This window comes from Ixodes scapularis, unplaced genomic scaffold, assembly GCF_016920785.2.
Source record: "Ixodes scapularis isolate PalLabHiFi unplaced genomic scaffold, ASM1692078v2 PGA_scaffold4__175_contigs__length_147842914, whole genome shotgun sequence".
Lineage (NCBI taxonomy): Eukaryota > Metazoa > Arthropoda > Arachnida > Ixodida > Ixodidae > Ixodes > Ixodes scapularis.
In genome coordinates this window covers 69,687,630-69,703,746 of record NW_024609879.1, presented here as the reverse complement: position 1 = coordinate 69,703,746, position 16,117 = coordinate 69,687,630, and the positions used below count along the sequence as shown (strand labels likewise).

The following is a 16,117-nucleotide window of genomic DNA, read 5'->3' as shown; positions in this document are numbered from 1 at the left end:
TTCCCGTTACAGTTTAAAAATGGAATGTATCGTTACATATACGTTACATTTGAATTTTGCTGATTACAATATATATTTAAATCGAGAAAATTGTTTTTATCTATCCCATCAAATGGGAACATAATAATTTGCATGCCTGATGGAAGAGCACCAGGAGAAGAAAACAAGCGGAAGCAGGCTTTCATTTTTTTGACATACTCAAGTTTAAAATGCTCAGCTTATGACCGTATTTATATTTGTGGTGTACGATTCAGACGAGCCAACTGTACTCTTACGCCATATTGGACGCGTGTTTTACAGCAACCTAAAAAAGTCCCTTGTTCGAACTTAAAGGGAAGCTGAAACGCTTCTTGGAGAAAACGAGCTAGAGGTGAATTCTGGTGTATTTTTATCTCCTGAATCCGAATATTACGTTCGTTTTCCCCGAATGTATAACTAAACAAAAGAAAACACGAAAAACATCTGACTGGTCGTGACGTCCTAATAGAATCTTTGTGTCGCCAAGCGCGGGCCGCTGGTGTGGGCAGCGCCTGCAATTGCAAGCATGCAAGATCGCAGATTCCCCTGCATTGACACAAGTCGGGACGTCTCTTTTTGACCTTTTCTGAAAATAGAAAGAGTGCGCGTGCACATCTTTGAAAGGTGAAGAAAATGAGCAAGAGTGGAGATCCCGAAAACTCTTCATATGACCTCGCCCCCCGGGAAGGAGGAGCTTCAGCGGTATTTTGGAAGTCAATTTCTGCAGCCTTCGTGCACTAACTTGAAAAATAATTTCAATATTCGTGATCCTGGAGGCCAAATGAAGACAATTTTGGTATTTCCCCTAAATACAGAACTGTTTCAGTTTTCCTTTAACAACAGTTTCTTCTCAGTGTTGCTGTCCGGAAGACGAGCAAGTGAAGAAGAGTGTAGTGCTTTTGAAAAATCAGGCTTGAAAACTATAAGACCTTTTTTGTAATGTTGGGACTCGTTGTTCCGTTCAAAGATGAGGGACAATGAGAGGATGAATAAAGGCAATTTTTTGTGTATCTCGCATAATTCAAAAGTTTAGAGACCCTGCTTTTATGATTTGTTTATTTTGTGCATTAGTTCGTTCACAGCTTGAATTTGCCTCAGTGGTTTGGAATTCACTAACACGTACACAGTCTCTACATACTGAATCGGTGCAACAAAGGATGATGGGCATTGTATATGACAGGCACTTTCAGGGTCGCTTTTATTATGATTGTGATTTTTTTCTTAATACTGTTTTACTTTGGCTTTTGTGAAATTCAAAATTCTAACGTTATTTGATTCTTTGCGCAGGGTGGTTAGCGGTTGAATTGATGCTGACCCAATTCTGAGTTTTGTCCATTTTAATATTCCTTGTCGCGTCACAAAGATGTTTACTGTACTTTACGTTCAATTCATGTTTTAACTCTCACCACTGTCCCGTATGCAAATTTCATTTTATCGAATCGCATCCTCTAGCTTGAACATTCTCATGCATCTCCAAGTTTTTCGCCGCGATTTGGAGACTTTCATTGAAAGTTGAAACTCCGTAGTACATTTTGTGTGCAGTATAACCACCATATGTAGCCATGATAATTTGTACATTTGAAGCGGTACGTGTTTTGTTTCATCTTTTTATATTCTTGTGTGCGCCAATGTGAACACCCGTGTGGTTGTCTTGGAGCATAAAATAAACATTAATGTTAAAACAATTATAATATTATTATATTATTAATATTAGTGTAGTCATTGTATTAGTAGTAGTAGTAGTGCACTCTACGAAATCAGCACAGCGAACGACTAGGCGGAACATCTGTTTAGACTCAAAATTTAGCCTGCGCTGTAGCATTTGGCAATGCAAGCATGACGCCTTACACTGCGCAATAGCGCAGCCCAGACTTCAGTTTTATATTTAAACGGATGTTCCGCCTCATCAGTTGCTGAGCTGATTTTGTAGATCACAGAGATTAACTCTTGGATTGCTTTGCTGGTAAGTAGACGCGCAGGCATTTGTCTGAGTGTAGTACTTGTAGCAGACAACTTGAATTTAGCGACTGTGATTTGCCGCCACCGTGAAAAATTTGGTGATGCAACTTTTTGCCGCAATCACTATGTTATATTATTTACGTAGTTGGATATCTATTGTTTATATTTTGGTTTTTATTAGAGTTGTGTTTTACTTGTGTATTACACAAAAGGCACTGAGCTGCTTGTGGATACGGTGAAACAAAGATTACTATATTGGAGGTTTTTGTTAGATTATATAACTGATCATGAAAAGAAAGTTAAACAGAACAATGTATTTGCGGTTGTATTTAGTTCAACCAACATCTTAAAAAGGAAAGTAAGGCCCTGAAAACAATATATTAATGGCTTAGTAATACTGCCAATCAGGCGATTCTAGAAGGCGATAAACTGCATATTACAGCTTGAACAGTTGGCGATAAATAGCTCTATCTACTTGTAATATGCATAAAAAGCTCTAGATATTTGTACTATGCATACATAGCTCTATATACCTGTATTGTAAAGCCTAAAGGAACTATCATCTCTAAGAATATAACTGAACATAATCGGCATCATTTTGTCAGTTGTAGCAAAACACTTATACATATTGTTCGTTTATGTGCCCATAGCTTCTTCACTTCACAATGACGAAACCTAGATTACACTTGTATTTATTGTTAGAAGCCTTCACGTTATCATAAAGTACGCACTCATTGGCACGCAACCTGTGGCTTTCATCATATCTTTTTTTCAGAATTTCAATAATAAATAACAAAAATCAGAGAGGCCAGGAGTAAATTCTTACCGAAGTCAAGCATTAAAAAGTGATTTATCAGAAAAATCACGGCCAAAATCGGCATTGCCTGCTAGAGGATACGAGCTGCTGGTTGAGAACATAATTTACTTCCTCTTTATATATACCTTCTAATTATTATTTGCCACGTTGTTTATTTTGTGAGCAATACATTCGTTACAACAAATGGGATTCCGAAACAACAGTGTCTAATTCCTGCATTCAGAGGACATTATAATATGGATTCATTAATGTATATCAATAAACTTTCTTTGCCCTGTAACTAGAATAGCTTATATATTTGAAATAAAACGACGCAGTTACAAAGTGTCGTTTTGGAAAGTACTCGAAACGAATCTGTGAATTCATGGGTTAAATATAATTATAATTTTTATAACCTTGTTCTGTTTCACCAATTTTTGTAACACGTTCCCTTATGTAACGCCCGAAGGAGCCTTTAGGGTTAAAATAAATTAAAACAAAATATTTCGCTTGAACTACATTCTTCACCCGCAGCAAAGATGTTCATTGTTGAATGAGATCTCCTGGGATTTATTTTCAATGTGAGTTTTTTTCAATTCTTCACAACTTTTAAATTCGAAATGCTTATAATTAATCGTGAAAATAGAACGTTGAACTCTTACCAGGGAAGTTACTTCCCTGGTAAGAGTTTTACTCAGTAAAACAAATGTGCCGCATAGTTTGAGGCCCATGTGCAATAAAACACCAACAAATGAGCGAAGCTTCGAAAAAAGCACGAAGGTATTTTGCGTATGAATCCTAGCAATTACATTATGTTTAAGTGTGGGGGAAAAGCCGACTGAAATTTGATGTCAGAAAAAAGGCAGTGCTTCAAGTCAATGCATGCCTGTGGCCGAAAATTTGAAAATTCCGCAGATCTAGTTAACTTATATCACTGTTCTACGTGAGTTTTTGTTTGTTTAGTTAATAGTGCCACAACAATATCTCGAGAGTTATAGCATAAGCTGGTGCAAGGCGCTTAAATGTACTCACCCTTTTCAAAAACGCTTTCAAATATTTCAGCACCTTTGCTTTGTGGTCGAAATGTTTCTTTATGGTTCCACTATAGTAGATGTAAAGTTCCAGGTACGCGGATTCTCCAGAATAAAGATAATCTGAAAACCAATAATAAGTTTAAAATATACTTAGTAAATGCAACGAACTCATGTACGTTTGCATTTATTACCTACGTGTACAACCGGTAAGCTCCAAATTTTGTTTAAACTTCAGTAATAAAAACCTTTTCAGATACACACGAATTTAAAGAAAAATATACAACATTTTTTGCCAAAACTGCCAGATACATCTCAATAGAAATGAAGATGTAAAATAGCTCTGTATTATAGAATAGACTCGAAAAGTTTTGCAGCCACTAGTTCAGGAGAGAAATTAAAAAAAAGAGCTTTGGTGTGATTGACATATTCATGTCCTTTATATTATTTATATAACTCAAACATACAAGTTCGCGTTGCACGCCCAAACACAGGGTGACGAAAAACATACAGATTTATGAATCAACAAAATCGAATTTCTCGTATTCACATCACATCACCCCGAGAATAATGACATGTCGCCACTCAATACCGCTTTAAACATGGCCGGTTGATTCTTAAACCTGCATGACCACCAAAATCAATGTGAAAAAAACATCCACCGTAAATTTAAATATATTGAAAAGTATAGTTTATTTACGACACTTTTATGCCTGATCTAAAGGCATCGTTTTTTGAGAACCAAAAGTGAATATACGTTTTTAGTTAGTGAAAAGAAAATTGCTGCAGTTCTCCACAATGTCAGAAAGTGAGTCATTTTAAAATTTACAAACATGGAATCCTCTTCAAAACAGCTTCAGCCAATTTTTTTATTGTTTTTTCAAACATTTTAGCCGATTTTTTTTTCTTTCGATCAACTTCGTGAAAACGCGAATACCATTGCCGAGTGGGCACACCAGCTCGGAGCACGTGGAGCGAAAGCTTGCGCTGCATAACCCAGGGGTCCTGGGTTCAATCCCCACCCCTGCCCGTTTCGATCTGGATGAGCATCGTACCGGCGTGCGGCCGTGGATCAATACTGCTTGGTGCACGTTAAAGACCCCAGGCTTGCGGCTGTACAGCACTGGCTAAATCGCTCCTCTACTGCTGAGACACCAGACGCCCACTGAGGTAGACAAGCTGCCGGCTGTATGAACACACACACAACAATTTTGCTTGCTTTGCGGGCGGCCCCAGATGAAGTATTAGGGGTCTCTGGGTCACTCATATTCGCTGTGTGCTTTTAGTGCAAAGAAACAACAACAACATAGAAGTTTTCAAAAAATTATATTTGTGGTTTTTGAACTCAAGCACAGTTTGCGAGTCGCCTATTGATAATTTTGTAAGAGCATAAGGCGGTGGCATGGTCTCATAATAAAGGCTATTCGGTGTAATGACAAAATGAATAACTGGCCTATGAAATAATAACCCTAGATGGATAACTGTCTGTCGGTCTCTGACTCTCTATGCCAGCCTGCGTGAGTGCACACGTACGCACAATTTTCTTCGTCTGACGAACAAATGGGGAAGTAGAAAGGTCAACACTCCATTTTACTCAAAACATGGTCAATTTGTTCTGAACACGAACAGTACATGCAAAACAGTTTTAGTCACGCTTAGCGCAGGTTGGAAACGCGACAAAGATAACACATTTTTTATTGGGAAAATTATATATGATTCAACACGCGTCAACCACCTTAAAGTACAAATGTCAGGTTGAGCTAAAAAGGGAGCATATTTCTGTGGTAGGTGAAGGTGAATTTAGATATGTTTTTTTTTTTGTTTTGTTTTGCGTATCAGTTTCCTTCTATACGACCAAAGCTACATGATAGCTGCATGTTGCTGAAAGTTTTTTCTGGTTGGTTATTCCTCCGCTCTTCGCCCCCCGCCCTGTCCTTAGTTACAACTAAACATCTCCATCGTGTATACCTTGTCTTTTTCCCGTTGTGTGCTTGCCCTTCACTATTTGCTTTATTGCTCAATATTCGCGTCATCCGACCAGAGAACTTGAAAAGCAAATCGTCCTCAGGTTTTTATAGTTCGCATACCTTGATCTTGGTATATCACGTACAAAGGGAATTTGAACAAGCGTGAACATTTTGGCCCCAAGTACTGAAATATCAGTTACCAACACACCAATTCAGATTGAAAATGAAGGCATACCTTAGTCTCAAGGAAGAAATGTATTAAAGACGGTTGCGTTCTTTACCGAAAAAGCTAACGCACTACCGGAAACGCCGTTACTTGTGACGCGTTGCCGGCAACACTACTCGTAACTAAAGATGTATTCCGCAACGGCGCCGACATAATGTATACGGGCGAAGACAAGTTTACTTGGGGAAATATTCGGACGCGAATAGACATGAGCTCGCTGTCTGAAAAAATACAACTGTTGTTGTTGTTTCTTTTTTTTTTTAGGTATGGTTAATTTTTGTGTTGGATGGCGCTCAGCTACCCAAGAATAGTCTACAGCAATTGATCGCCGCACGCATGTCATTTTAGTGCTATAATCAGGTGGATAACAATGCAATAATTTTGTTTGGTTTGCTCTCTGTGCTCTGTTGATTTTACTGTGAAATGCCTTTTGATATCACTTCAAAAAGTGTGTATGCTAGAAGTCCTGAGAAGCCCTACATAATCGGTGTAGGCAGCTCAACATACATAGTTGTCTCGTTTTTGTTTTATATATGTAGTTACGTTTTTTATGTGTTAACACTCTAAACCTTATGCACGCTCTGTGCAGAAATGAAAATGCATAACAACATCAAATTTGATTATTCACACACACAGAGAGATCACGCAACGAAAACATGTACAAGAAAAAATACAGAGTGGAAAAATAGTCAGTGCAAAATACACGTATTTATAGAATACGACCAACGCAAATGAAATACACATTAGAGGTGTAACTAAGGCAGGAAATTCACACTTTTAGAGTTCTAAATGTAGCTTGGTATAAGCACCAGAAGAACAAGCCTCAAAGATCACCCGAGAATCGTTCACGATAAACAAATACTCAATCGCCAAGAGTTTAGATGGTAGAGAGGCACATGAGGATTAGTACGTAATGTCCTCATGAATTGCATTTAGTAATGTTAAGTTCCATATTCCAAAGCTCACACCAATGGTAAAAAGCATTGGTATCTGTCTGGAGCTTTAAAAGATCAGAGTCGTTAATAGATTTGGTATATGTTACACAGTCGTCAGCGAAAATATTAGTTAATGATGAAACGCGATAAGGAAGGTCATTGATGTAAACGGGAAACAGCAGAAACAGTAGAGGGCCTAGTCGGGATCCTTGATTAACACCGGATGTGACGGAAGTGAGGGGAGACCTGTTCTCATTAGCAGTAACAAACTGATATTGGTTAGTTAGAAAACAGGCTGACCAGGCAACTACCCTTATGATCCAAACATAATTTGTTAACTTTTAATAGAAGAAACTTGTGAGGAACTTTATCAAAAGCCTTGCTAAAATCTAGAAAAATACAATCAACTTGGGACCGACAGTAAACGACAGAATGAAGGTCGTTAGTGAATGACACAAGTTGTGTCTCACAGGCGTAGAATTTCCGGGTACCACGTTTACCCTTCTTGAAAAAGAAAATAAGATTTGAGGAAATTAACCAGTTATGAGTATATTATATTCCCTGGTAATTTGCGTGGTATGCTCGTATTCGAGATTCGACGATGAAATAAGGACAATGAGTGTGGGACGTTATCGATTGAAGGGCATTGTACTGTCGTGAGCAAAAGTCTGGATAACACGGGAGCGCCGGCCGAATTGCATCGCCGCGCTCCCTGACGGCGCGGCGCCTGGTGCCGAGATCCGCGCAATGCGCATGCGCGTCCTTTCTTATCTGCTGGCCCACTTGTTCGCTCGCTTCAACGCGATGCGCTCCTGAGCGATTAAATGGGCGCTAGGTGCCGCCCCGGGGACCAAGATTCCGAGAGCCTCGCTCACCGCTCGGGACGAGCCCGCGTGCTCCGCAGCACGCGCCGTTCGCGCATATCTTTCCCGCGACTCGGCGACGCGTTCAAAACTGTCGCTTCTTTCATTCGTTATTTTTAAGCTTTCCATCCTAAATTTGCCCCGGCTACAATGCAAACAGCTGCTGCTGCTCAATTTATTATGCACGCGTTGTAAAGGGTCAAGAAGTCAAGAAAACAACAAGAGAAAAAACATGGGACTGGCCACAAATTTTCAGCATCGTTGTTCGCGAGGTGACCTTAAAATGTTCAGTTTGACATCAGCTGTGATGACTTGTACCAGATGTCATAAAATAAAGCGGTATGCAACGATTTCCAGACAATGGCCAAATAATTATAGGAGTTGTTCTCCGACACTTCTAAAGTAAAGACCAGAAAAGCGATTTAGTCTGTGTGCCCTAATTGTAATTTTAAACAATAGCAAAGATTCAAGTTTCCGGCAGCCCTCAACTCTCCGAATGACGTGCTCAGTGACGTGGACGCGAAGATGCACCGGTTTCCGTGCGCTCTCCTCAAGAATGTTTACTCTTTCTCTCTCTACTGCTCTTCGTGAGGCGCTGAGCTGCAGTGACCCCCGCGTCACCGTCACGGCGTGTTTCCCGTGGCCGCCGCGCACGGCTGCAGAGGGGGAAATATTTCCATTTCTGCTTTGCGATTACACAACAGAATTGCAACATTTTGCAGGAAGGCGATGCTTTTTCGATTCTTTCTGGCGCTATCAACAATATAAAAATTACAAGCCACCTAAACTGAACCACCGACTCTTTTTCCTTCCGTTTTGTTTCTTGTTTTTTCTTGGTAGGAGGGTTGAAAAAATATTTCTTTCTTATTTGGCGTTATCTTGTTGCTCGTCATTCACCACTTTACCGCGCGTGCATGATCACTCGGAAGGAAGCCCAAGGCTGCCTCGAGTACGCGAATACAAGTTCTACAATTCATTGCGGCTGCATCAACATAAGCGACAGTTTGGAACGCGTCGCCGAGTCGTGGGAAAGATATGCGCGAACGGCGCGTGCCGTGGAGCACGCGGGCTCGTCCCAAGCGGTGAGTGAGGCTCTCGGGATCTTGGTTCCCGGGGCGGCACCTAGCGCCCATTTAATCGCTCAGGAGTGCATCGCGTTGAAACGAGCGAATGAGTGGGCCAGCAGATAAGAATGGACGCGCATGCGCATTGCGTGGGTCTCGGCACCAGGCGCCGCGCCGTCAGGGAGCGCAGCGATGCAATTCGGTCGGCGCTCCCGTGTTATCCAGACTTTTGCTCACGACAGTATGTATCCATGAGTGATTTAACAATATGTTTAGAAAGGTTCTAATATTTTTCAACTGATCGTTGTGAAAAAGAGTTGATGTAGCCATCCAGAAAGAGAACGATTTCATTGTTAATGACGTAAAAATCCGCTTTCTTATAATCGCGAATAAATTTGATTCATTCGGAGGGAGTAACTACAGGTAAATTTAAAGCGAGGTGTAACGTACAATGATCGCTGAGCTCAGAAAGATGAGAAATTTTAGAAACAAGATACGGTAAAGACGTTAGTTAACAGTAGGTCAAGCAAATTGACAGTTGTGGGTGTAACACGTGTTTGCTTTATGACAAGCTGCGTTAGCTTGAAATCAACGCATGTACTTAGAAAATCTAGACATTCTGAAGAAGAGAGGAAACACACCAGTCCACACAGTGCTAGAATAGCTAAAATCTCCCGAGACAAAGAAGGGAGCGTCAGGAAACCTGGTTAAAATCCAATTAGGAGCGTCGCGTAGCTCTTTGAGGAAAGTAGCAGAATAATTGGGCGCTCTATAACAAACACAAAAAGCTATACGTTTATTGCTTGCACTAACGCACACACAAAGAAACTCAATATTAGTGAAAATGTTTACACAGAAATATGTCATGTTCTCAGATACAGCAATTAACACACCTTCACCAGATGTGAATTCCCTATCATAGCAATACACATTGAAAAGTTTACCACACGCGAAAAATTCGCCGTCACGTATTTTAGCAGAGAGCCAAATCTCTGTGAGATAAACTAAATCAGCGGATGATGGTTTTAAAACGGCATTAGGTGCCTCACGGTTTTTAATGACACTCCGAATATTGGTATAAATAATCGAAGTTTGTTCAACAGGTAGACAATATCTGTTATTCCTGTTAATCTGCTATGGCGAAGATGTTTGTGCAGGGCTGGAAGAGGACCTATTAGTCGAAGCGGTCGCTACGGCCTCCTGACCCTGATGACTCCAAGCTCAGGGGTGGTGTCAGTTTCCAAACAATAAACAAAGACCTTTTTGTCGACATAAAGCTTGTTATAACGCAAAGTAATGGCAACATTGGAATACGAACCCTTCGCGAACTCGATTAGCTTACGTCGTGCATGACGAATTTCCGGCGAAAAGTGCTCGTTATCAAAAACACAGCTTTTTCTTTTAGTACTGATTCTGAATTCAAAATATTATTTCTAGCCTTCAGGTTTGCGAACTTGATAATTAGCGGACGTAAACGGCCAACAGAGAAGGCACCTGTGTTTCACTGCTGAACGTGAACTGCCATCTTAGAGCTGAGGCTTTGTCAATCTGCATTTGTTGCAGGTTTTCGCCCCAGCTACCATCGTTCTTTGCGAAACAAAATAAAATTGATTGATTGATTGATGTGGCACATACCAATCCCAATCAAGAGCACCTTGTGCCAACCTAGTCTGCTTCACTTCAAACAACCAGGCCGTTTTACATGTCTGACTCTAACCCTCCTCGCTTCCCCAGGCAAACGTAACACCCAACCCCTCCGCCCACTCAATGTCTATAGCTGCCCCCCAGACGTCTATGGACGGTTCAACATGTTGTTTAAAGGACGTTTTAGGCACCTCATCTCTCTTGAGCCTACCCTGGCGACACTCATAAGGGTCGCAAGTTACACATTTTGATGCAACAACACAATCTCATTCTACTTACTGATCCATCGACACCTGCACGTCTTGGCACCAGTGTTTTCACGCGACACATGTCCAGGACTCACCCTGTACCGTGGCACAAAACCCTGCACCTGGCACAAACTTGAGACACAGCTCGGGAGTGACCACTCGATTCTTGCCACCCATAACATTAACTAGTTCGCGGGGAGGAACGGCAAATCCGTATAATGGGCTGGCCTGCCTTCCTCGCTCTTCCTCCTCTACTTCAGCCAACACAGTCATTCATTCGGTGCAGACACTGCAAACTCGGCTATACCGACACAAGCTCTCTTAACACCCCTCCCGATGCATCACATATAGGTTCTTACCTCCACCATCTATCGGAAATGCGCCGCGTCCCATCCAAACGGCGGCGACTTCAATGCTACAACCAGAAGCCCAAAACTATGCATTGCATACTTCACTGTAGATGCTGCAACATATGCCCCCAAGCTCGTTGATCAAAACTGCCATACGCAAGGTGAAAAGCTGCATGGCACGCTTAATACCGCACGAATGTGGTCTCTACTTCGTCATCTAATACAAGCAGGCCAAGTTAAATCCTATAGGGCGAAATGAATTTACAAAATCCTCTACGCCACTAGTCTAACAAACTCCCAATACCTCACACAGTACGACAACGTTACCTTCGCCTTCCTGACACTCGACGCTACGCGAACTACATGAGTTCTCTCAACACTCTCCCTGTGCGCTGCACTCACCTACATTCGACGCAACATATCGTCTGGTCCTGGCAGGATTCGTTGTTTTTTTGTTTTTTTCTACGACCTATCTGACTCAGACACCACTCAGCTCATTACCAACTTAATCTGGGAGTTGGGTACCCTCCCCAAGGAACGAAAGGAAGCCACAGCCATTCTGATTCCCAAGCCCGGTAAACCAGCCTTTTTGGGGGGCCTGCGCCCGAATTTTTTACATTATGTCTGGCCAAACTGGTTGAGCAGGTTCTACAGCCATGCAGCGACATAGTTGTTTTGCCGACACCGCCGTCCTTGCCGATATTCTGTATGACTACCGTAGCGTTATTTATACTCCGGATGTACGGCTCAGCATATAACACGATGTACTAGACTCTGCGAGCACTTCCCAATATGGCGCTTTCATTGCCGCAGATCACAAGGGGGCCTCCGACGACCTGTCCCACGACCTGCTCCTTGAACAGTTGGTAACCACTAGCTAAAATAGCGAAGGTGTGCAATTATATCCGCACTTTTCTCCACGACAGATCTGCCAGCCTCGTCCTTGGTCGTTCCGCTTTTCCTCCGCACCGGTAGCACTGAGCAAGGCACTGTACACTTTCCTTTCCTCTTTAATGTTGCCAACGCGAGGTATCTCTCCCCTTCTGGATGAGATCTCAGATCTCAGTCAAGCATTTTATGAGGTTGACATTACTGTGTCGAAAACGACAGGCTTTCTCGTACAAAAAGAAACTCAATCGAAATTACTGATAGGAAAAAACGTGTGCAGGGAACGCAAAGTGTCACTATCGACGGCAGGAACGTGAGTGGACAGCAAATGGCAAATCTAATGAATATGCATTTTTTTGACGTTGGTTCACCACCAGAACACGAAGACACTTCGCAATGCTGTATCACAGACGCAATGACTTCCTTATCAAGCACGATAATGCTATTTCCAACTACGCCATATGAAGTAGAAGGGCTTATAAGTAAAATTAAAAATAACGCCGCAGCTGGCGTAGACGACTTCAAGCCAAGGCCTGCCAAATATGTCTCCCAACAAATATATTATATCTTGTCACATGTAATCAATCTTACTCTAGAAACTGGAATATTTCCTAACGAACTAAAAATTGCAAGAGTTACTCCAATCTTTAAGGGTGGCGGGGAACACCGTCTACAGAATTATAGACCAATCTCGGTTTTGCCAATTTCTTCAAAAATATTGGAAGTTGTTATAAATTCTAGATTAGACAATTTTTTTTCCAGGCACAATGTATTAAACAAATGTCAATACGGCTTTCAAAAATCTAAATCTGCAGAGCAGGCACTTGTAGAAGTAAAGGATAAAATTATAAGCAATATTGAAAATAGATTATACACCTTAGGCTTATTCCTAGATTTTAGAAAGGCCTTCGATACGATCCAACATGACATATTACTAATTAAGCTTCAAAGGTACGGCATACGTGGGGTTGCTTTGACATTTAATAAAAAAACTACCTCCAAAATCGCATGCAGTATGTTTATATTAACAACAATTATTCTAATTCAATCAAAATAAAGTACGGTGTTCCGCAAGGGTCTATTTTAGGCCCGCTCTTATTTCTTCTTTATGTGAATGATATCACAAATATTCTGGGATCCCCTGAGCTGGTCATGTACGCAGACGATACTAACGCATTTTTTGCTTCAACCTCTAAAGCGGCCTTAGAATCTATGAAAAATAATTATCTAGACAATCTATCAGTGTGGCTTCAAAATAATAAATTACAACTAAACGTGCAAAAAACAAAATATATAATTTTCACTCCCGTTAATAGGTGCGACAACACTAAGGTGACAATATATTTTGAAAAGGAAAATATAGAGGAGGTAACAGAACAAAAATTTCTTGGTGTGTGGTTCAATCGGGAGTTCAGTTGGAACACGCACATAAATAAACTGAGCTCTAGAGCTATCCCGAGCCATCGGATGTATTTATAAAATAAGAAATCTCATACCTTTGTGGCTAAAAAGAATATATATTACGCTTTATTTTACTCCAAACTGTGTTATTGCATTTTAGTCTGGGGCACGACATCGGCAACCAATTATAATAGGTTGATCATCTTACAAAAAAAAATTCTGCGACTATTTGAAAATTATAAAGGTAAGCCTCAAGATCTCCCAACTGAACCGCTGTTCAGCAAATATGGCCTACTTAAAGTGAATCAAATTTATTATTTTAAATTGTTACAGATAATACACAAAAAAAACTCTTCGCAATTCCGCCAGAAAACACAGCTCTTAGACATAGAATCAGACGACCTCCAAAAATACGTACCAATTACGGAAAACAAACGACATGCTTCCAAGTCGCCAAAATCTTAAATAATACGGAAGATCTAATAGATTTTAGCTGCAATATACTCCAATTCAAAAAAAGACTAAAGACACTTCTGGTGGGCAGTGACATTGTGTTCTGATAGATGTGTACTGTGTATTTATTAAATCATGTTTATATTTCACTTTTGAATTGTTAAAACATGTTTCTGACCAATTTGTTTTTATCCTTCTTTGCTGACAAAATTATCGTGGGATATTTGATCGATCCTGTTTTTTATTGTTTCTGAGTTGTATAGAATTTTATAGGTTCTTTTCTCTAATTTTCGTGTTCTAAAATCTATGTACCCCGCACTGCTGTGTTAAAACTGTAAAGGGGACAGAGACCTCGTCAGGCATCACGCCTTAAGTCTCTGTCCACCTCCCGGTCAATCTGGAAAGAAAGAAATAAAGAAAGAAGAAAGAATCACAAGACGTTGCTGTTAACATCGACAATTATGGCCTGGCAAGTAGGCCTTACATATTCACCGGTAAGTCAGAGCCACTACTTGTGACAAAACAACCCCACAGACAAAGCGATCTTCTCCTTACCATTACACTAGATGACGAATCCGTCCCACCGTAAATCGGCCATGCGGCTACTTCGCTTCACATTACAATCCCACGCTTAGGCAACACAAACCTTCAACCAACTCACTACCCAGTGCTACCAAATTATACACACGCTAAGCCGCATCTCTAACCGATGAAGTGGTCTTAAAGAGGGGGACGCTTTACGCCTTGTCCAGGCATTGATACATACACGCTTCCTCTACCACGTACCGTACCACTATCTTACCGAAAACGAACACAAAAACTACGGAAGGCGCATAAACTAGTGCTCGGTTTCCCCGTTTGTGCAGCCACCCATTTCCTGGAGCGGCTTGGCGTGACCAACACCTTGGAGGAACTCAGAAGCGCATCAGGCTGCCCAGACCACGCGCTTGCGCACGACGGCTCAGGAGCAGAGTCTTCTTGCCACCCTTGGTTGCCCACCCTGTCCGGATCCCCACACTGCTGCGGGTCTCGCTCCCGCTTAGCGTGCCAAACTCATTGTAGTTTCTATTTTCAGGTTATGCACCCAACCCGTCACTCTGCCTGGCGCGACCATCGTTTGCGCTACTTCCGACGCGCGTATCCTGTAGCCTGCGGTACCGTTTGTGCCATCTTTACAAACGCCACCGCACCTGATGCACGAGGGGGGACCACAATCGTTATGAACTGCGACCTCAGGCCGGCCTACGCTGCCACGGAACGTGGTCTCACGGACGTGTCCTGCTGAGCATCCGGTCGCCAGGGCACTCCTTTCCACTCCCACCACTCCCTCCACTCCCTCCTCTTCCAACCCCCCCCCCGCCCCCCCCCCCCCCTCTCACATTCTGACTGACTTCCGTCGACCTGTTGGCACTTCCTCTATAACACTCCACTACGTCCCCACTCGGCTCCTTCCTATCCTCCACCTTACACACTTTCCGGTGCCTGGGTGCCTGGGCAGACAGTCATCCCCGGTGATGAGTAAACTCATGCGCTCGCCCGAAAACGCTCACACTGGGCACCTTTGGAGGACCTTGCCACCATCCCACCAGTCCCTTTCGCATACTCAACTCGCCTTGCTGAGCTATGACTCGCTCAACAACATTATCCTCCTCTTCAGACTTCCCATACTCACAGATCCAGGCTCTCCTATGGCGTCAATACAAACCAACACTTTCCAGACGCCCATCTTCTACTCTTGCGTGTACCCATCCCGCTGTCTGCCTGTGTGCTCGAACTTCGGCGACCGTCCCACCTTTCTCCCTGTGGTCTGGAAACGCCAGGCCATTCCCTCTGTCTCGCCCCTTCCCAACCGCTCCCGCACCTCATAGGAGGTGTGATTGACCGACGATTTGTCACCGACTAGCAAGTGTTGGTTGACCTTGCCGAATCGGTGCCCGCCACGAGTGGAGCCCCGAACTATGGGCTCCAACTGGGGAGTACTGGAACCCCTCCTGCAATAACTTTTATCCATTCATTCATACCATAGTCCCGCGCCACAACTTGGATTTCATCAGGGCTTTTTGCATCTACATCGGAATATTCATTCAGCGACATTCCTGAAAAAAAGTGGTGCACCTCAGTAAATGTTCCCGTCGTGCCTGTCATTATATGCAGCAAGCAAATCATAAAAAATACAAATTGAACATAAAAGTATTTAAATTACACTGAAAAACCCTATGTGAATTTTGATTTTACTCCGGTGAAATTATTAGCGAGGAGAAAAAATTCAGATTT

General features: G+C 42.1%; 1 pseudogene; it reads right to left on the bottom strand.

Moving 5' to 3' along the window:
- Positions 1-16,117, bottom strand: part of LOC121837890 — an 85,384-nt pseudogene that overhangs the window by 56,083 nt on the left and 13,184 nt on the right.